The sequence below is a fragment of the Chiloscyllium plagiosum genome, unplaced genomic scaffold (assembly GCF_037043375.1).
Source record: "Chiloscyllium plagiosum isolate Xiang-an unplaced genomic scaffold, Cpla_swu_hap1 HiC_scaffold_12, whole genome shotgun sequence".
Taxonomy (NCBI): Eukaryota; Metazoa; Chordata; class Chondrichthyes; order Orectolobiformes; family Hemiscylliidae; genus Chiloscyllium; species Chiloscyllium plagiosum.
Genome location: NW_028270150.1, coordinates 13187934 through 13209829, shown reverse-complemented (window position 1 = coordinate 13209829; position 21896 = coordinate 13187934). Strand labels below are relative to the sequence as shown.

The window sequence follows — 21896 nt, the reverse complement described above, 5'->3', positions numbered from 1 at the left end:
TGAATAAATTTTAAACTCCATCATGTACCATAGTGGGATTTGAACCTGTGTCTCCAGAAACCTGGGCTTTTAGATTACTACACAGAAATTGTCCACTGGAGAAACCTATGGTCAGTGTTAATCAACTAAGTTATCAAATAAATGTTAAAATCACCATGCTCCAAATGCCAGCTACAGAGCACCGCCTAAGAAAGGTTGTATTCCCCGTTGGATAAAATGTTCCCAACTTATTATATGTCTGACTGAGATTAAATATTTCATCCCGACCAGTCCATGATACAATGTAGTAGGGGTCCATTTAGTTTGGATGCCTAGTTGACCTTGCAGAGTAACAGCAACAGCTTGGCTTCAATTCCAGCACTGCCTGATGTTACCTTGAAGGATTCTCCTTCTCAACCTTTCCCTCGTCTGAGGTATAAACCACCAGCAATCGTCTCTCTCCAATGAAAGTGTGGATCAATGATCTGGTAAGACTATATGACGACTTTACCTTAACATGGTAGTATTACAGTCGAGACCTGTGCCATTTAAAATTGGATTGCTGCACATCCAGTAACAGTTTGATATAACTTTTATGGGTCGGAAGGCAAAATAATCCTTCATCACAACAATCTGGGATAGAATTGAACTCAACTCCCAAAGTTAAGAGGCTAATGTTTAATCTGTTGATGCAATGGCAGTGTCACTGAACAAGTAATCCTCAGCCCTGGGGTGATGTTCTGGGAAGATGGATTCAAATCTCACAATGCCGGATAATGGAATCTGAATTTGAAAGGAAAAATCTAGGATTAACAAAGCTGGCCTAATAGCAACCAAAGAGATTGTTGTAAAGACCCATATAATTCCCTACTGTCCTTCAAGGAAGGAAATTTGTCTTGCTTACCTGATCAGGTCTACATAGGACTCCAGATCACAGAATAATGTGGTAGACTCTTACCTGCCTTCTGAAATGGCCTGAACAAGCCTTTGAATGATATTTAATAACCAGTAGCTCAGTCAGTGGCACTCACATCCTACAGATGAACAAAGAAGAAGTCCTTGTTACATGATGTGCTGCATTCCTTTAGGGCAAATATATTTTGAAAGACTTGTAATTCCATGACTAAGAGGAAAAACAGACTATGTTAATCTGAATCGAGGGTATAGTGCTGGAAAAGCACAGCAGGTCAGGCAGCATCCGAGAATCAGGAGGATTGACGTTTTGAGCATAAGCTCTTCGTCAGGACTAAGCCACATTCCTGATGAAGGGCTTATGCTCGAAACATCAACTCTCCTGCTCCTCAGATGTTGCCTGACTGGCTGTGCTTTTCCAGCACCAAACTCTCCAACATCTACAGTTCTCACTTTCTCCCTATTTTAATCTGAACTCCTGTGTACAGGTACTATTTTTTGCAATTCCACAAGGTGAATGGAATTCAACACGATGTCATCAATGCCAATTTTTCCCAATACAACTCACAGGCAGTCTTTGCTTATGACAATCAATGTCAATGACACGGTTAAAGAATTTCCAAGAAGTTCTCTCTGACCTGCATTTGACATTGGCATTGATGAGTGAAGAATATTTTTTTCAGGATCCAATTGCTCTCCTTTTAATACAACTATCTCTAATTCTAATCAATTCTAATTTCACAACAAGACCATGAAGATCAGTAACTTTCTAAAGGTAACTGGATATCTACTTGAAAAGGCATGAAGTGAAACTAATTGGATTCTTTCAAAGAGCTGCCACAGACACAATGGGCCAAATGGCCTGTTTCTGTGCTGTATATTTCTCCCCTTCTTGCAAAATTTGGGCTGTTAGGCCTTGGTGAAACATACTATCATTCACTTGGACTTTAGGAGGGGCATTATCCCCTGAATATCTGATACTGGGACTTACTTTCCAATGTCATTTCAAAGAATATTCTCCCTTCCCTCTCTTTCTCTGTCAGTTTTCTTCCAGCCCTGCCCTCTCCTCTCTTCTGTGAACATGGTTCACCAGCTGCTCGACACCAAGTATCTATTCTTCACGAGCAAAGAAATGTCTGTGAGCTCTTCCCCTGTGGAAGGCATCACAGGTAAACCAGCCATTGGCCCCAAAGCAACATCCTCACTTGATATCTCACAAAGATGACCAACGGCCGATACCAGCTGATGGTCAAAGCTTGATTCCTGGTTAAATGTTCACCCCACTTTCCCAGCATGCTCCTTCTCTCATCTCTGACAATGGAAATTAGCCAGTTCAACAAATTTCGTTAATCAACCATGGAATCTCTCTGATCTATACATCTACTCAGAATTATGGAACCATTGAGCATAGAAGGCAGCCATTTGGTCCATTGTGTCTGTGCTCTCTCTCTTTAAGAGAGTTCCACTGGGCCCTGTTTTTCTCCATTTCCACACTAACAACATAATAAGGCCATTCAGCCCATTGAGTCTGCTCTACCATCTTCATTAGAAAGTTATTATAAAAGTCATGCTTCCATCCACACTTTCAGGCAGTGCAATCCAGATCTTTAGAAAATCACATATTTTTTACAAATCACTTCATCTCTCCCTCTGGTCCCTGTGCCAACTATCTTACACCTGTGTCCCTTGGTTAGTAACTTTCCTGCCACTGCACACACTCTCTCATTACACACCCTGTCAAACTACACTATGATTTAGAAAACCTCTATAAAATATCCTCTTGATCTTCATTGTTCCAAGGAAAACAATCCTAATTTCTCCACAAAACTGAATTCCCTCATCTCTGGCACCACTCTAGTAAATCTCAACTGCACCATCTCCAAGGTCTTCATATCTTGCCTGAAGTGTGGTGCCTTGAGCTGGACAAATTGCAGACACCGAGGCTTAGACACTGACTTACAACGGTTTAACATAATACCCCGGCTTTCTTAAAATCTGATAAACTCCTTGAGGTATTAGCGAACTCCAAATCTTGTCTTCTGATTCTCCTCATCACCAAATGCCCCCAGCCCACCTCTAGTTCCTGCTGGTTGCAAGTTATTTTCTGGCCTATGGGGAAGTGATGGAATTTGAAAAGGTGCTCGGGGCAGAAAGACCGTTTTCTGTTCTCCCTGTGCCAATGCAAAGAAATCCACTCGGCCTGACTAACATTGAGAACAGGATTTGGAGTTTTGCAGGCATGTAATCTCTGTTGCAATCTGCTACCCGACTTGAACGCACAGCATTGCACTGCCCTCAATATTCATCTCCACCAAACTAGAATCGGGAGGCAAGAGATTCAAATGCCTTCACATACTCACTCTCCAAAATCATCAGAATAGCCTCAATCCCGGTCTTCCTCTACAATCTCGCTGCCAAACTTGCAAACAGCGTTCAACAAAGCTGCAAGACTGGGTCGCGAGAGAAAGCAGGGCGTCAGATTCCAAACAAAGATTGCAGTCCCGAAGTAACAGGGCAGAAGCATCAAGGCTGTCTTAATCTTTCTCCCCATCCCCCACCCCACCCCAAAATAAACAGAACGGGTTTTCGGCGGCACTAGCAACACCACCTGCCTGCCTGACAAGCTGACAGAGCGCAGCTCATTCTGCAACAATCCAGACGCGGACATTGTATCTGTGACCGCTCCATCCAGGGCAGTGAAATGGAAGCATGGATCGGAGGGCGGGAAGGGAGGGCGTTGCAGGGGTAGCGGGGGTGGGGGTTGGGGGATGAGGGAGATGTCAGAAAGGAGAGACGATTAAAACCAGAGAAGTCGCCTGACTGAAGACTCATTAGTTACAAATCCCATCGCATTTAAAATGAAAGCAGGAGCATTCCGGATGAGAAACCCCTTCTTTTATTTCTTGTTTTGTCTAGCCGTTCACATGGAAACAACTTTTCACAAAAGGGGGTCTGTGCTGCTGCCACATAAACCTTGACCCTTGAACCTTGACCTTCCTGTAGTCAAAAGGTTCAACACTGGGAAAAGTCTGATCTGTCTTTTGAACGGTCTTGTTGACTAAGTGCGCAGCCTCCCTCTCTCTCAAAAAATGAATTCTTCCTTACAAATCTCCTCGGTCTGAGAAAACACTCACGTCTGCTTAGCAGCCATGTGACTTTGTTCCATTTCTTTTTCCCCCATTAGCCACGTGCTCATGTTTCATTGTATTCTTGACTAACCACAGGGACTTCTCAGCTCGGCATGTACAGCACTGCTACATAGGAACAGACCGTCCTAGAACAAAAACTTTCATTTCCATAACGCCTTCCACAAGGACTAGACATCTGAATGAGGGACAATGACGCGCACTCACTGTTGTGATCCAGGAAATCCAGCAGGCAATTTTCACAAAGCAAGCTCCCACATGCAGCAATGTATTAATGCTTGGATCCTTTTGCATTGTGGATTAGCAGAGTCTCCCAGAGCTCTTCCTCGAACTAGTGTCCGTGGGATCTTTCACATCCACCCACTCAGGTCCTCGGTGCCTCGACAAATGGTGCCTTTGACAGCGCAGCACTCCTTCACTCCGGGAACCTAGGCTTTCTGTGCTCGATCTTGGAGTGGGACCTGAACACTCTGGGTTAGTGCCAGGCCAGAGAGCCACAGTTGGCATACAGAGGGCTAGGGTGGGCCCCTGATCCTCTTGCCTCTTACCAAGGAATCTTCACCCTCCAACCTCTGGCAGCAATGGACTTTTGATGTTGCTGGCGTGAAGAGATGGATGCTGGGAGGGTCTGCCTTCTCCATCAGGCTAGAACTTCCCTTCTCTCTCTCTCTCTTCCATTCTCGCTTTTCTGCAAATTCCCAGGTTAGACGAGCTACAGCTGCTTGCAAGGGGTTGTGTGTGTGTGTGTGTGTGTGTGTGTGTGTGAGTCTGTGTCTCTCTGTGGTAGTGAATGCAGACTAGGTGAAGTGGGGGAGGGAGGTGGGTGACAGGGAAGAGACAGACACAGAGAGAGGAGGGGTTACGTATGCGTTGTGCGTGTTTGAGAGATGGGGGGGCGGAGAGGGAGAGAGAGACATTGGAAATTCTGAGTGGAAAAGAAATCCCTATGATTGTGCACTTTTGCTTTGCAGCGTTCGGTTAAATGACACGGAGGGTAGTGGTGTTTCAGCAAGACAGGACGACCTGCGCAGACAGTTTTGGAGCAGCTGCCAGCTGGGATCCTGTGCTTCTCCGTGCAAAAGAGTTGATAAGCTTTTCAAAATGATTTTAAAACGGCTTCCAGTCTGAATGACTTGACCCAGTGTTCTGGTAATTAAAATCAAAAGCCTCAACCTTTACTCCCATCCGATCACTTTATATTGACACCCCTCAGCTCCCAAACTTCATTTTGTTTGCATCATTCGATCATATTTGACAAAAGGGACAGAAATTATTTTCCACAATTTAATCCCAGTTCTTGAAATCAATCTATTACTGTTTCATTTACATGCCATTAATATCATTTTATACAACATGCAAATAAATGGCTGGGAGAATAAGGTGGGGGGGGGGAGGCAGGTGATTATTCATAAAACTGTTCTTCTGAAGGTAAGGCACTTAAATTGATATAAATCCGAACTCATTCTGAGCTTGATCTTTTCAGTCCTAATCTTGAACTGATAGACATTCTCGCTGATCTTGAATGCATGTGAGTTGGCATCTGAAGTCCACGCACAGCAGCAACCTCTGGAATTGGAGGTCAATGCAAATGGTGTATGCACACAAATCAGAAATCATTGGTAAAGTTAAACTTTCTTTTACATTACAGTCGTAATTAACCAAAGACATCTCTTCACACTGTGCTTCACAGGGTAAGCTAGTATGCATGAAAATGTGATTAGTTTTCTCCCTAAAACAGAGTCATAGATATCAACAGCACAAAGAAAAAAAGTCCCTTCTGCCCATTTCCTCCTCACCAGACCAATACAACCAGGACCTGGGCAGGTAGCTCCATTCGTTTTCACATTTCAATTTTCCCTTCTCTTGTTAGTAAAAGTAAACATTACATTCTCACTTGTTCACCCCCCTTGCTGATGGAATTATCTCTCATTGGTAAACTTCTTCCCCTCCACCTCACCACACTTCAGCATCTTCCTCAAATTTCTTTTAAACAACTGCACTTTTCAGTAGAAAGAGCGAGAGAACTGTTTAATCTACAATTGCCTCTGCCTGAGGAGAGGTCAGAACACTTACACATCAGTTTCTGTTTTATTTTTCCCATGGGGTGGCCCTTTGCTGTGTTCTCCATCTCTAAGTGAGTTTGCTCAGCCATTCCACAGGACAGTGGGTCTTGAGTCACATGTTGGCCAGACCAGGTAAGATGGCAGATTTCCTTCCTTAAAGGGCATTAGTGGATCAGATGGGTTTTTACAACAATCGATGATTGTTGATTGGTGATCATCTGCATTCTCGTTGATCTTGAATGTATCTGAGTGGGCATCTGAAGTCCACACACAGCGGCAACCTCTGGAATTGGAGGTCGATGCAAATGGTATGTGCACACAAATTGCCATGAGCAGACCCTCTGTGCCAGAATGTTGGCCACCATCATGGAGACCAGCTTTATGTTCTGGTTATATTCACCAAATTCAAAACCAACCTGCTGCCGGGCTGGGATTTGAACTCACGTCACTAAAGCATTCACCAAGGCCCAAGACAAACATCGACTGTGCCTGGAGTACCATCAAATCAGTGAAAGACACTCTTTGGTCTGCCTGAAACTTTTTGGTTTTCCAGAACAAGGAATTGACCTTGATTGAGTGTTGAAGACTGGCACGTTCCATGGTTCAGCACGATGTGCTGAGGAACACACTAAAGCTTGGGGCAGCTGATGCCAAGGCACTGTGGGGAAAGACCACCTTCTGAGGCCTTTCTACCAAAGTACAACCGGGGCCTATTCCTGATGCTTAAACTTTATATAAATAGTATCTTGCAAAAGTAAGAAATGCCTTGCATTTGTGAATTGGAACTGTCAGGAAAGTTAAACTACAAATGTTTGTTTGTCCTCCATATGCAAAGATGTGCAGATTTGAACTGCTGTAGTGACCATATATCATGTACATGTATGTACATAAAGATGTTTTGATGAATAAAGTTTATTTTTGAAATAATTCACCTCGGCCTACCAGATTGCTCGTCCAGTGACATTACTAGTCCACCACCACCTCCCTTTAACGTAACAAAATGTCTTGAGGTTCTTCACAGGGGCGATTGTAAAAAAAACAATGACACTGAGCCACATAAGAAGAGGGTTATGGGAAAAAGGCATGAGAATGGCACTAAATGAGATGCTCCTTTGGAGACTTAGGGCAGAAATCCAAACAGCTGCTTCTGCACTGTAATAATTCTTTGATTCTGTGAAGAGATGAACAGATGCTTGGTCGAGGAGATGGGTTTTATGAAGTATCTCAAAAGAGGGAAATGAGGAGAGAGGTGGAGGGATAGGGAGGTCAGAGATCCAGCCTTGGTAACTGAAGGGATGAGCACCAACAGTGGTGTAATTAAAACTGCAGATGTCCATGAGACCAGAGTGAGATGAATACAGATAACTCAGAAGACTGAGGAGGTTGGAAAAACTTTCAGAGATAGGGAGGGCTTTGTAAAGAAGCACAAGCATTTTAAAGTCAAGATAACGCTTGTTCAAGAAACTACATAGGTCAGCGAGATGATGATTATGGAGAGCAAAGGCAGTGTGATTTAAGACACGGACAACAAAGGTTTGGACGAATTCAAGTTTACAGAGGATAAGAATATAGAAGTTAGGACTGCATTGGAATAACTAAATCGAGAGGTAACAAAGACATAAAGAGGGTTTCATCAGCAGATAAGCTGCTACTCCAAGTCAGGAAATTAAATAGTCTAAGTAGAGTTGGTAGCTAAGGATAATTATTTGAAACACAGGCAGAGAAATGTATTTAATCAAAGAAATAATGGAGAATAAAATGTTTTGCCAAAGGGATATAGATTTGACAGAGGTCTTTTTAGGTTTTAAAAGGAGATTGAATAGACAGTTGAAACTGAGAAAAATATAGGGCAATGGGTAGAGGTTATTTTGAGGTGCTCTAGCAAAGAGATGACATGAACCTGATGGGCTCAATGGCCTACACTGTCACTGAACTAGATCTTGTGTTGCTTTCCCTTGCCTACTGAGCTCTACTACAATGCTGCAACCCTTGTTGTTGTAACGATTCACTGGCTCAGCACTGACCATGCATCTGATGCTGATTTTTTTGAGCTGTTCATAGAGGTATCTGTGCCTTTATCGTTGCTGTTTTGAGAGATGAACACAAGCGTAACAGTTACCATTTGTAGATTCTGTTTTTGGTCAACACTGAACACCAGCAGAATACTTAAGTACTCTTACCCAGCAGCTCCCCACAGTCCAAAGCAATTAATAAGCCTCCATTGCAGCTGCACTGATGTCAATGGTTCAACTAAAGAGTGATTTCTTTTAACATTTCATCTGCAAAGTCTACAATCACTAAATTGGTGTATCAATCACAAGAGTGAAATATTTCCCCTTTTAGATAATCAAGAGTTAACTAAGTATTTTCAGATTACTTCTTATTCCCATACATAATTCACAACAGATCGATGCACGTTACAAATGTTTGATACACGCTAACCTAACCATCCAGGAAGATCCTACTGTTTAGAATTCGATTGTTGCATAGACTTCATACTACACAGAATGTATCAGTATTTTTGCTTCATAAATGAGTTTTCCCACAATTCACTCCTTTAATCTATCAGCATATCTTTCCATCCTTTTCTCCCTCAACTTGCCCTTAAATACTAATTGCTTCAACTACTCCATGCTGTATCAAGCTCAACACTGTCATAATTCTCTCAGGCAAATATGTTTCTCTGTTATGAATTAATTTGTAACTTAATTAATACGAAGTAATAAATTATATTATAAATAACATCATAAATTAGTGTTATAAATTAATATCTGATTCAGTTATGTTTCTAAATACATCCAAGGTCTCCCTTATCTCCTGATGATCAGAGTTGAACACAACACTTAAGGATTGGACTGATCAGAACGTAATACATAAGAAATAGGAGTAGGAGTTGGCAAATCAGCCCCTTGAGTCTATCCCACAATTCAGGAGATAGTGACCAGTCCTCTAGATCAACTCCATTTTCCCAGCTAATCATCTATTCATTAATTCCCAGGATGTTCAAAAGATGATCAGTCTCAGTCTTGAACATACGCAACTCAGTCAGACGTCACACGACACCAGGTTATGGTCCAACAGGTTTATTTGAAAGCTCAAGCTTTTGGAGCGCAGACCCTTCGTCGGGTCAAGTGAGAGGGTGAAACTGAGGAAGGGGCTGAACTCCAAAAGCTTGTGATTTCAAATAACCCGGTTGGACTATAACCTGGTGTCGTGTGACCTCTGACTCTGTCCACCCCAGTCCAACATCGGCACCTCCACATCATACTCAACTCATACAGTCAAAGAGGTCCACAGCATGGAAACAGGCCCTTTAACCCAACTTGCTCATACTGCCCACAATTAAAACGAGTCCCTTTTCCATGCGTTTGATCTGTTTCCCTCCACACCCATCCCATCCATGTACTTGTCTAAATGTTCCTTAAATGACAAAATTGCACTCTCTTCCACCACCACCTCTGGCTTTGAGTATCTGCAGTTATAGAGTCATAGAGATGTACAGCATGGAAACAGACCCATCTCTCCAACTTGTCCATGCTGACCAGATATCCCAACCCAATCTAGTCCCAATTGCCAGCACCCGGCCCATATCCCTCCAAACCCTTCCTATTCATATACCCATCCGGATGCCTTTTAAATGTCGCAATCATACTAGCCTCCACCACTTCCTCTGGCAGCTCATTCCATACACTTACCAAACTCTGTGTGAAACAATTGCCCCTCAGGTCTCTTTCATATCTTTCCCCTCTCACCTTAAACCTATGCCCTCAATTCTGGATTCCCCAACCCCAGGGAAGAGACTTTGTCTATTTATCCTATCCATGCTCATGATTTCATAAACCTCTGTAAGTCACCTCTCAGCCTCCAACACTCCAGGGAAAACAGCCCCAGCCTATTCAGCTGCTCCCTATAGCTCAAATCCTCCAACCCTGGCAACATCCTTGTGAATCTTTTCTGAACCCTTTCAAGTTTCACAACATCTTTCCAATAGGAAGGAGGCAGAACTGCACACAATATTCCAACAGTGGCCTAACCAATGTCCTGTACAGCTGCAACATGACCTCCCAACTCCTGTACTCAATACTCTGACCAATAAAGGAAAGCATACCAAACACCTTCTTCACTATCCTATCTACCTGCAACTCCACTTTCAAGGAGCTATGAACCTGCACTCCAAGGTCTCTTTGTTCAACAACACTCCCAGGGCCTTACCATTAAGTGTATAAGTCCTGCTAAGATTTGCTTCTCTGTTGTAGAGAATTTCAAAGATTTGCAGTCCTCTCAGTAAAGTAGTTTCTCTTCAGCCCAGTCCTAAACAGTGTATCTTTATTCTGAGACTATGATCTGACATGCTAGACTCTCCAGTCAGATGGAACAATCTTTCAGCACTCATGTTGTGTAACCCACTAAGAATTTTATGCAACAAATTCAGATCACCTTTCGTTCTGCCAAATGCAAAAGGAGAATATGCCAATGTACATCGTTTCTTCAAGTTGAACTCGACAGTTTTTGGTTACATGGTTCAACACTGGCTTTGTAGATGCGAGTCAAAATATACACCAAGAAACCCCAAAAGAAAACTCACAACAGTTCAGAAAAAATAATCTGTAGTAGTTTGGTTTTGCAGCAAAACTGACTAGAACTTTTTTTGAGAGTCTGAGTTGCATCGCAATAATTTCTCATTATTCTGAAGTAACTTACCCACAACAAAGGTACAGAAACTCCATTGTGGGACTAATATTCTCTATACATTCAGTGCCAACTATTGCTTACAGTTTATGTAATAATCACTTCAAAGTACTCGTTATTCCTTAAATATTCACTCCCTTGTATCTATTACTCTCTATGTAATACTCATTTCCAGATACTCAATCTTCCTTACATTATATGTGACACTCGTGTGGGTGACATCCAAGATGGTGGCCTAGTAGGGCTCCTGAGCCCTGTATTTGTCCGCTCCGTCTGCTTTTCTTCTCTGTTTTCTCATTTTCCCCCTTCATTTTACTTACATCATGCTTGTGGCACCTCCCTGATCTTGTCAAGCATCTAAATTTATGTTTTAATAGAATCAATACATCCTTACGTTGTAAAACCTTTACTCTCTAGCTTTTTGGTTCAAAATGGCTCAACAGTCAAGAGGGTTTCCCCATTCAAATTAAAGGGTCACTAACAGTAAAAGCTCCACAGTGTTACAAGACAATCAGGCAGATTGGGGGGGAGGGAGGGGGATGGGAGTTGCACTCACAATGTTTGAATCACTCAACACCGCAAACTAGCTGCCTAGCCAAATAAGCTAAGGTTTCACTACAGCTGTCAATATAAGCTGCATGTACACAGTTTTATTCCTATGGTTGTGGAAAATTTTCTTAGGTACAAGAGATGTTTGCCAAAAATCTACAGGAGTAGCACTGGAAATCTGCAACATACATTACATGCAGTGCTCTCTTGTTCTGTGGGCCATTTGACTTTGGGTTGATTATGAAAGAGTTGGTTCTGGCAAGCAAGGTTTCTGTCAACTGCCTTATGCATCACTGAACTGCTGCTATGTCAGCTTTGCATCTATCCCCTGCCGTTGATTGGAAAGATTCAGCTACATAGAAGTTCAAAGCTAATATACCAGCTGCCACCTGTGTGCTGAAAATTGTTCAAAGTTCTTGCTTCACACTTCTAACATTATCTCCCCAGCAAAACACAGCCAGTCCTAGCATATCATCTCAAACATGGGAGCACCTTGGAGCTAATACATGGAGGGTTCGTGTAAGGACAGTTGAATCAGGGAACTCCCTTCTGCAAGTAGGTGTTCCTTCCCCTCCCTCCTTCCTTTGCCTCAACTTTTCAATGTTACATTTATTCTTCCAAGCTCAGCATCAGCTGAACCTCTCAGCATTCCTGCTATCTTGTGAACCAGACTGTGTCGTCCCCCTTTACTCATGGCAGTGTTTGTTGACCTCACTCCAAACTATGTTCCCAAGCTAGTGACTATCCTATCTCTGCAAACTCCCTCCCACCCCACAATAGTCTGAAGAACCAGTCTATGCAAAATCTTTGTTGTCACATTGGGTTCTGAGAGCTCACATTCATGGTGCTAATAAGACCACCACTTTCTCACCTTGTAGCATTCACACTCATGCCTTTCGATGTTTGTCAACTCAATTATTCCATCACATTTCTGGGTAATCTCCCTCCATAAACTTGACATCACTTAGAACACTGCTGCCTATGTCTTAACTTGCAGAAGGTCCTATACCCCACAGTGACCTACACTGACTCCCAGTCAAGATGGTGGCATTCTGGCAATGTCAGTAACCAGATGCACAGGCTAATATTCTGGGGACATGGGCTTCAATCCTGCTATGGCAGGTAGTTACATTTCTATTCGATTTTTAAAAAAATCTAAATCAAAAAACTATCATTCATCAGGTTCACCGATGTCCTTTCCTTTCTCAACCTCCTCCAGCCCAGAACTTCTGAGATACACTAATTCTGTCCCTGGTGTTATATTTTAATTGCCCCACCATTGGTGGCTGTGCCTTCAATTGTGTAGGCCCTGAGATGGGAATATCTTCTCTGCACTCTCGACATTGCTACTTCACTTTCTCCCTTTAAGAGATGCCTTAAAACTCTTTGACCAAGCTTTGGTCGTCAGGCTGCATTTCTCCTAATGTGGCTCAGTTGAGCGCCATGGGACATTGCTTTAAAGAGGGCAATACAAATATAATTTATTGTTGTTACCCGCCCAACACTTCACAAGTTACAAAAGATTGAAGAGAACACTTGGTGGTTCAGTTTACTGGCATTTCACTGGTGATTACATAGAACAGCACAGGAGACCGTTAGGGCGAGAGGTCAATGCACACTCTTCAAACTTCTCTCACTAATGGGCTCCTGTTGGGTCAAACTCCCTCTCTAACAATCTAAGAATATAAGAACTAGGAGCAGGAGTAAGCCATTCAGCCCCTCGAGCCTGCTCCGTCATTCGATACAATCATAGTCAATTCTACTCTCCTGCCCACTCTTCTTGATCTTCAACCCATTATTAACTAAAACTCTGTTTATCGCCTCCTTAAGTTTTAGTGCCCAGACATCCACCACACTCTGGGGGAATGAATTCCATAGATTCCTGACCCTTTGAGAGAAGTAATTCCTCCTCATCTCTGTTTTAAATCTTCCCCTCACCTTCTCCTAAAACTATAACATCCTATTCTTGATTGCCCCACGAGGAAACATCTTCTCAACATCTACTTTCTCAAACCCTTTAGCATCTTATTGACCTCAATTAGATCTCCTCTCATTCTTCTAAACTCTAACGAATATAGACTTAAACTGCATTGTGGGTCTACCTAGAGCACATGGACTGGCTGATTGAAGAAGGCAGCCCACCACACTTTCCACTTGTCGCAGGAAACCATTTCTCTTTACTTATTCTATTCAAAGTCTATCAACTATCCCCTTAGCCTTTCCTGTTTAAGAAATTAATAAAATTAACTGTAATCCCTCATCCTGAAACCATTCTCCTTAATCTTCTTGTGTTTTCTTGGAAGTTTTCAAAGACATTTTTTTATAGGTCAGTAAACCATTGGAAAATTAACTGAATATCAAGCATCAATACTGAACAGTACTGGGAGTCAACAAACTGGGCGTCACAATCTAAGAATACAGGGTAGGCCATTTGGGACTGAGATGAGGAGAAATTTCTTCACCCAGAGAGTAGTGAACCTGTGGAATTCCTTCTTATGAAAAAATGGTTCAGAATGATTTCAAGAAGGAGTTTGATGTAGTTCTCAGGGCCAAAGGGATGAAAGGGTACAGGGAGAAAGTGGGTACAGAGTTGGGTGATCAGCCATGATGATGTCGAATGGCAGAAGGGTCATATGGCCTACTCTTGCAATTATTTTCTATGTTTCTAAGACATTTGTATCCTTGTGTTTCTTGCCAAGTCACACACTGTCCTGGCTAGGACACAGACTGCCGTTCCTTCCTTGTCAACATCCCTGAATTAATGACCAGGAGAAATCTCAGCAAAAGGCTGAGCCCCTTACATACGTATCAACACGTTCAAGAACAGCTTCTTTCCTGCTGTTATTAGACTTGTGAATGGACTTCTCAAATTTCAAATCAAATGTTGATCTTGCTTTTGTGCACTTCCTGTGCAGTTATAACCTTGTATACCTTGCTCTGTCTAAACACCCTATGATCTGTAAGTCCTTGTATGTTATGATCTGTCTGTACCACATGCAAAACAAATTTTTTCACTGTACTTAGGTGCATGTGACAACAATAAATCAGATCAAACCAAACAGAAGAGATAAAAAATACTTCATAACAGTTTACAAAATTTATAAAATGGATGATTTACTGAGGAAAATCCAGATGTTAATATATTACCACCTGAGTCTTTTATCCAGCACCAAGCTGTTCGATATCTCTGAACTATGGGTGGTTCGAAGTTAGGACTCTCTTTTCAATCAAGATAAAGAACTGAGACACTCAAATTTGAAGCAATGTCTCCCACAGGGTGAGAGGCTGAATCGCAGATGTACAAGTTTCCAAAGGCAGTTTCCATTTCAAATATGGACATGGGACCTTTCATAAATGGGAAAATGTTCTCACAAAATTGTGGCGTAATATGACACAAGGAAGAAAGGTTCAGGAACTTACATTTGCAGGCATAATAGTTTTAAAATATATTCTGTCCTATGAGATTCTATGTGACTGACATTCAACTAATTCTGTAAAGAAGGCAGTTTTGACAACAGAGAGGATACTTTTCATTGCAGTTGCACAGGTATCAGTCAGTCCCATTTGATGGGAGAAAGTGAGGACTGCAGATGCTGAAGATCAGAGTCAAAACATGTGGTGCTGGAAAAGCACAGCCGGTCAGGCAGCATCCGAGGAGCAGGAGAATCAAAGTTTCGGGCACAAGCCTGATGAAGGCCTCATGCCTGAAACGTCAATTCCCCTGCTCCTTGGATGCTGCCTGACCTGCTGTGCTTTTCCAGCACCACACTCTTTGAGTCCTATTGGATGCGTTGGTAAGATTAATGTCCTGTGAGATTGTGTAACAACCTCTGCCGAGTGAGCTGATCTCAGCAAGTGAGAATTAATTTGAGTTTACATTTGGCCGTTCGTAACTTCATGAATGTCCCAAAGTGTTCTTCAGCCAATTATGTACTTTTGATGTGTCGTCACTGCTGTACTGTGTAAAATTTGTCAACCACTTTGTGCACAGCATGCTTCCACAAGGATATGTGACGATGACTTGTCAATCTGGTGATTGTAACCAGGTTAATGACAACAATCTCCCTTGTTCTAAGCTGACAGTGAGAAGGATGTTACAGTTTTTTGTTATTATTTCAAAGGATTTGGGCATCACCAGCTAAGCCACTGTTTGGTGTCCATTGCCCCTCCTTAATTACCCTGCAGAAGATGGTGGTAGTCTCCCTTCTTAAATTGATGCAGTAGGTGCTGTTTGTGAAGGAGTTCCAGGATTTTGACCTAGTGATCAAGAAGAAATAGTGATATAGTTCCAAGTCAGGGTGATAAACAGTCTGGAAGGGAACTTGCATTTTCCATTTGCAACTGTTAAGCTTGTCCTTTGTGCGAGAGGCTGCTGGTTTGGAAAGAGTTGTCAAAAGAACCTTGGTGAGCTGTTGCAATATGTCTTGTCCATTTTGTTGTCACTGTGCACTGGTGGTGAAGGGAGCAAACAATCAAGTGACTGGAATGAGCTGCCAGAGTAAGTGGTGGAGGCTGGTACAATTGCAACATTTAAGAGACATTTGGATGGGTATATGAATAGGAAGGGTTTGGAGGGATATGGGCCGGATGCTGGCAGGTGGGACTAGATTGGGTTGGGATATCTGGTCGGCATGGACGGGTTGGACCGAAGGGTCTGTTTCCATGCTGTACATCTCTATGACTATATCTGGGCTACTTTTGTGCTGGAGATGTCAAGCCTCTCAAGTGCCATTAGAGCAGCACTTATCCAGGCAAGTTGGCCTATGCGCAGGGTGCTAGGAAGAAAGGGGCAGGAAATGCCCGACACAAGGTTTGCTAATAGAATTTTATCTCTAGATTTTTGATTCAAACCCAGCACAAACTGTTGGCTATGAGGGACATCTTTCTCACTCTAGATCTCATAACACTAAACTTTCCCAAACCGAACAGAAAAATACCAATCTCGCTTTCGGAAAAGCTGCAGGATGTTTTGGGAGATACCATGCTAGTCTAAGAGGAAATTCATTTCAGAGGGTGCCACTGTATTGTGACACTGAGGATGGGTAGACAGAACTTACGAGGTTGGTCAGCTCAGGTGACTGGATGGCTGGTTTGTAATGCAGGGTGACGCGAACAGTGTGGGTTCAAATCCCACACTAGCAGAGGTTTCCACGAAGGATTCTCCTTCTCAATCTCTGCCCTTGCCTGAGGTGTGATGACCCTCAGTTTAAATAACCATCAGTTGCTTCTCTCTCTATTGAGAGAACAGGCCACAGCATCTTTGATCTGCATTTAGTTTCTGACTCCCATCTATCATGCTGAATGCTCCTCTCCAAACCCCTCTCTATGTCTACCTGAACAGAATCCCAACTGTGTGAAAACAGGCCATTCGGTCCAACAAGCCCACACCAACTCTCCAAAGAGCATTCAACCCAGCTCCATCCCCCTACCATTTCCCATGGCTAATGCACCAAACTGACACACCCCTGAACACTATGGGACAATTTAGCAAGGCCCGTCCTCCTAACTTGCACATCTTTGGAATGTAGGAGGAAACTGGAGCACCTGTAGGAGCACCAGTTCCAAAAAACCGCCATCCCATTCTCCCAATTCCTTCGACTCCGCCGCATCTGCTCCCAGGAGGACCAGTTCCAAAAACGTACAACCCAGATGGCCTCCTTCTTCAAGGACCGCAATTTCCCCCCCGACGTGGTCGACGATGCCCTCCACCGCAACTCTTCCACTTCCCGCTCCTCCGCCCTTGAGCCCCGCCCCTCCAACCGCCACCAGGACAGAACCCCACTGGTCCTCACCTACCACCCCACCAATCTCCATGTACAGCGCATCATCCGCCGTCATTTCCGCCACCTCCAAACGGACCCCACCACCAAAGATATATTTCCCTCCCCTACCCTATCAGCATTCCGTAAAGACCACTCCCTCCGTGACTCCCTCGTCAGGTCCACACCCCCCACCAACCCAACCTCCACTCCCGGCACCTTCCCCTGCAACCGCAGGAGGTGCAAGACGTGCGCCCACACCTCCCCCCTCACCTCCCTCCAAGGCCCCAAAGGAAACTTCCATATCCGTCACAGATTCACCTGCACCTCAACACACATCATCTATTGCATCCTCTACACCCGATGTGGCCTCCTCTATATTGGGGAGACAGGCCGGCTACTTGCAGAGCGTTTCAGAGAACACCTCTGGGACACCCGGACCAACCAACCCAACCACCCTGTGGCTCAACACTTCAACTCCCCCTCCCACTCCACCAAGGATATGCAGGTCTTTGGACTCCTCCATCGCCCGACCACAACAACACGACGGTTGGAGGAAGAGTGCCTCATCTTCCGCCTAGGAACCCTCCAACCACAAGGGATGAACTCGGATTTCACCAGTTTCCTCATTTCTCCTCCCCCCAGCTTGTCTCAGTCAAATCCATTGAATTCAGCACCACCTTCCTAACCTGCAATCTTCTTCCTGACCTCTCCGCCACCACCCCAGTCTGACCTATCACCCTCACCTTGACCTCTTTCCACCTATCACATTTCCGACGCCCCTCCCCAAGTCCCTCCTCCCTACCTTTTATCTTAGCCTGCTGGACAAACTTTCCTCATTCCTGAAGAAGGGCTTATGCCCGAAACGTCGATTCTCCTGTTCCCTGGATGCTGCCTGACCTGCTGCGCTTTTCCAGCAACACATTTTCACACCTGTATGAAACCCATGCGGACACAGGGAGAATGTGCAAATGACTAGTGTAAGATTTGGACCAAACAAGGAAGTTGTGCATGGAGTCAAGGGAGAGAGGGGAAGTGCTAAATGAATACTTTTTGTCAGTATTCACACTAGAAAAAGACAATGTTGTCAAGGAGAATACTGAGATACAGGCTATTGGCCTAGATGGGGTTGAGGTTCACAAGGAGGTGATGTTAGCAATTCTGGAAAGAATAAAAATAGATAAGTCTCCTGTGCCCGATGGGATTTATCCTAGGATTCTCTGGGAAGCCAGGAAGGAGATTGCCAAGTCATTGGCTTTGATCTTTATGTTGTCATTGTCGACAGGAATAGTGCCAGAAGACTGCAGGATAGCAAATATAGTGCCTTGTTCAAGAAGGGGAGTAGAGACAACTCTGGTAATTGTAGACCAGTGAGCATTACTTCAGTTGTGGGTAAAGTGTTGGAAAGGGTTATAAGAGATAGGATTTATAATCAGCTAGAAAGGAATAAATTGATTAGGGATAGTCAACACGGTTTTGTGAAGGGTAGGTTGTGCCTCATAAGCCTTTATGAGTTCTTTGAGAAGATGACCAAACAGGTGGATGAGGGTAAAGCGGTTGATGTGGTGTTTATGGATTTCAATAAGGCATTTGATAAGGTTCCCCATGGTAGGCTATTGCACAAATAGGCAGAAGTGGGTACTGCAGATGTGGGAGATTAGAGTCAACATTAAAGTGGTGCTGAAAAAGCACAGATGGTCAGGCAACATCAGAGGAGCAGGGAAATCAATGTTTTGGGCAAAAGCCCTTCATCAGGAATGAGGCGGAAAATTCAGAGGCATGAGATTGAGGATGATTTAGCTGTTTGGTTCAGAAATTGGCTGGCTGAAAGAAGGCAGAGGGTGGTGGTTGATGGGAAATATTCATCCTGGAGTTCAGTTACTAGTGCTGTACGGCAACAATCTGTTTTGGAGCCACTGCTCTTTATCATTTTTATAAATTACCTGGATGAGGGAATAGAAGGATAGGTTAGCAAATTTGCGGATGACACTATGGTCGGTGCATTTGTGGATAGTGACGAAGGTTGTTGTAGGTTACAGAAAGACATCGATAAGCTGCAGAGCTGGGCTGAGAGGTGGCAAATGGATTTTAATGCAGAAAAGTGTGAGGTGATTCACTTTGGAAAGAGTAACAGGAATAAAGAGTACTGGGCTAATGGTAAGATTCTTGGTGGTTTGGATGAGCAAAGAGATCTTGGTGTCCAGATACATAGATCCTTGAAAGTTGCCACCCAGGTTGTTAGGGTTGTTCAGAAGGCATATGGTGTGTTAACTTTTATTGGTAGAGGGATTGAGTATTGAAACCATGAGATCATGCTGCAGCTGTACAAAGCTCTGGTGTGGCCGCACTTGGAGCATTGTGTGCAGTTCTGATCACCGTGTTATAGGAAGGATGTAGAAGCTTTGGAAAGAGGAGATCTATTAGGATGTTGCCTGGTATGAAGTGAAGGTCTTATGAGGAAAGGCTGAGGGACCTGAGGGTGTTTTCATTAGAGAGAAGAAGGTTGACAGATGACTGAATTGAGACATATAAGATAATTAGAGGGTTAGATAGGTTGGACAGTGACAGCCTTTTTCCTCGGATGGTGATGGCTAGCATGAGGGGACATAGCTTTAAATTGAGGAGTGATAGATATAGGGCAGATGTAAGAGGTAGTTTCTTTACTCAAGAGAGTATTAGGGGCGTAGAACGCACTGTCTGCAACAGTTTCCTGAAGAAGGGCCCGAAACGATGATTCTCCTGTTCCTTTGATGCTGCCTGACCTGCTGCGCTTTTCCAGCAACACATTTTTAAGCTCTGATCTCCAGCATCTGCAGTCCTCACTTTCTCCTGCCTGCAACAGTGGTGGACTTGCCAACTCTAAGGGTATTTAAATGGTCATTAGATAGGCATATGGACGAGAATGGAATAGTGTGGGTTGGATGGACTTCAGATTGGTTTCACAGGTCGAGGCAACATTGAGGACTGAAGGGCCTGTACTGCACTGTAATGTTCTACGTTCTATGTTCCACACAGACTGTTGCCTTATGATGGAATCGAATCCAGGTCCCTGGCACTGTGAGGCAACAGTGCTAACCACCGTGCCACCTGTAATATTCTATGACAAACCTTTGTGTCACCTGTCCTAATAGTGTGCTCTTGATGAACGGTGACTGACCTGTTACCCAAAAGGAGTACTCAACCTTCTCAGTGTTGTTACCTTGTGTGATAGACAAAAGGCAGGGAGTTGACTCACACTTTGATTTAACAAACCCTTCTATAAAGACGAATGCTCAATCATAAAAAACATTTGTTATAACATTTATTTCGTATTTCACTTTAACCTCAATTTTCTAACCCAAGCCCTCCCATCACAGACTCTGCCTGAATGTTTCTATCATTTTCCATGTTTATGTCAGATTTCTAGCATCTGCAGTGTTGTAGCTTCGGCTGATATTTCTCTTGCTGGCTTGGGTGGTTAATCCTTCCCGTGCAGTACCTTGGGATATTCTTTACTAAGTTGAAGGTGCTGCAGAAATGCAATTTATTGGCGACATTAATGTGCTATTTTATGACCTAGCAAAGCTCAAGGCAAAATTCCATGTTTTGGAAACACCAGAATCACAGATTCAGTACAGAAAGATCTACCCATCATGTCTGCTATCCAATGCTTCAGTGTAATTCCCCCCTCTTTCCCCTTAACTTACATATTGTTCCTACTCAAATGACTGAGTATTCTTTTGAATGCCTCAAGATGTTTACTCAGTCAAAAAAAAAGTAATGGGACCAGTACGTAGTGTTGTTAAAATGATCTTAAATTCAGCTCACACTGGCAAGTTGCACTGGGCTATAAGAGATGCTTGATCTGGAAAGCCACGGGAAGGAGAGGGAAGGGGAGAGACTGCAGCGATGCAGAGATATCCATCAACATCACTGCCTTAATTGAATGGCACAGGAAGAAGAAAAATGAGATCGATAATAGGTAGCAGGAGGCAACTTTGCATTTCTGCACTCGCTAATTCTGCCTTTCTGCTTCTCAAGATGTTCGTGAGAAGAAAGCGTAAGCAGATGGGCCTGTCACGTGGGTTTGTCTGAGGGAGGGGGAAGGGGGAGGGGGGGATGAAAGAGGCTTTGAGGAGGGGGCCCTGTATAAACTGGCAAAAATAAACAAAATTAAAAAATATCGCGCACAGCGACAAAGGTTCATCCTTTGGGGCCAAGCCCAGGCTTCCACTCTTAGAAGAATTGTTTAAGATGAGTTTTTTTTTCAAGCTGACTTATCAAGCTCCAATCTTCCAGCTACACAACAGCCCGGTACGACTCACTTGCAGGTATTGAATGCTGAGAATTTGCCAGTGCATTATTGATAGCTCAGTCATGGGGCTAAAAGCAATTTTACATGCATTAATACCTGAACACCATCTATCTCCCACCTCCCGACCTGACGCACAATCTCAACACTCCCCTGCCTTGCTTCCCTCTATCCTTCCCTAGCCTGGCCCCAACTGCTTCCAATCCTCCTCTCGACACCCCCCGACCACCCCCCCCCCCTCCCCTCCACCCCCCCCCCCCCCCCCCCCCCCCCCAGCTTCGATCAGCAAGACCTGGAGCCACCAGGTCATTGATCCTTAGAAGATAGTGCCATAATATTATCATAGAGCCCAGAAGTTTCCTGTGCTCAATTGAAAGTCAGGGTTGACTCAGCGAATTGCAACCAATGTGACAATTGAAACCAGTATTGATGTGCTGTTGCGGACACATATTCAAAGTGTTGTGCAATGTGGCAGGGTAGTTGCTGTGTATTGGTGTGTAAGTGCACA

At 43.7% G+C, this 21896-nt stretch overlaps 1 long non-coding RNA gene across 9 annotated transcripts in view; it reads right to left on the bottom strand.

Annotated features, from left to right (window-relative positions):
- LOC122555422 (uncharacterized) overlaps positions 1–21896 on the bottom strand; it is a 331724-nt gene that overhangs the window by 195080 nt on the left and 114748 nt on the right. The window lies entirely within an intron of this gene.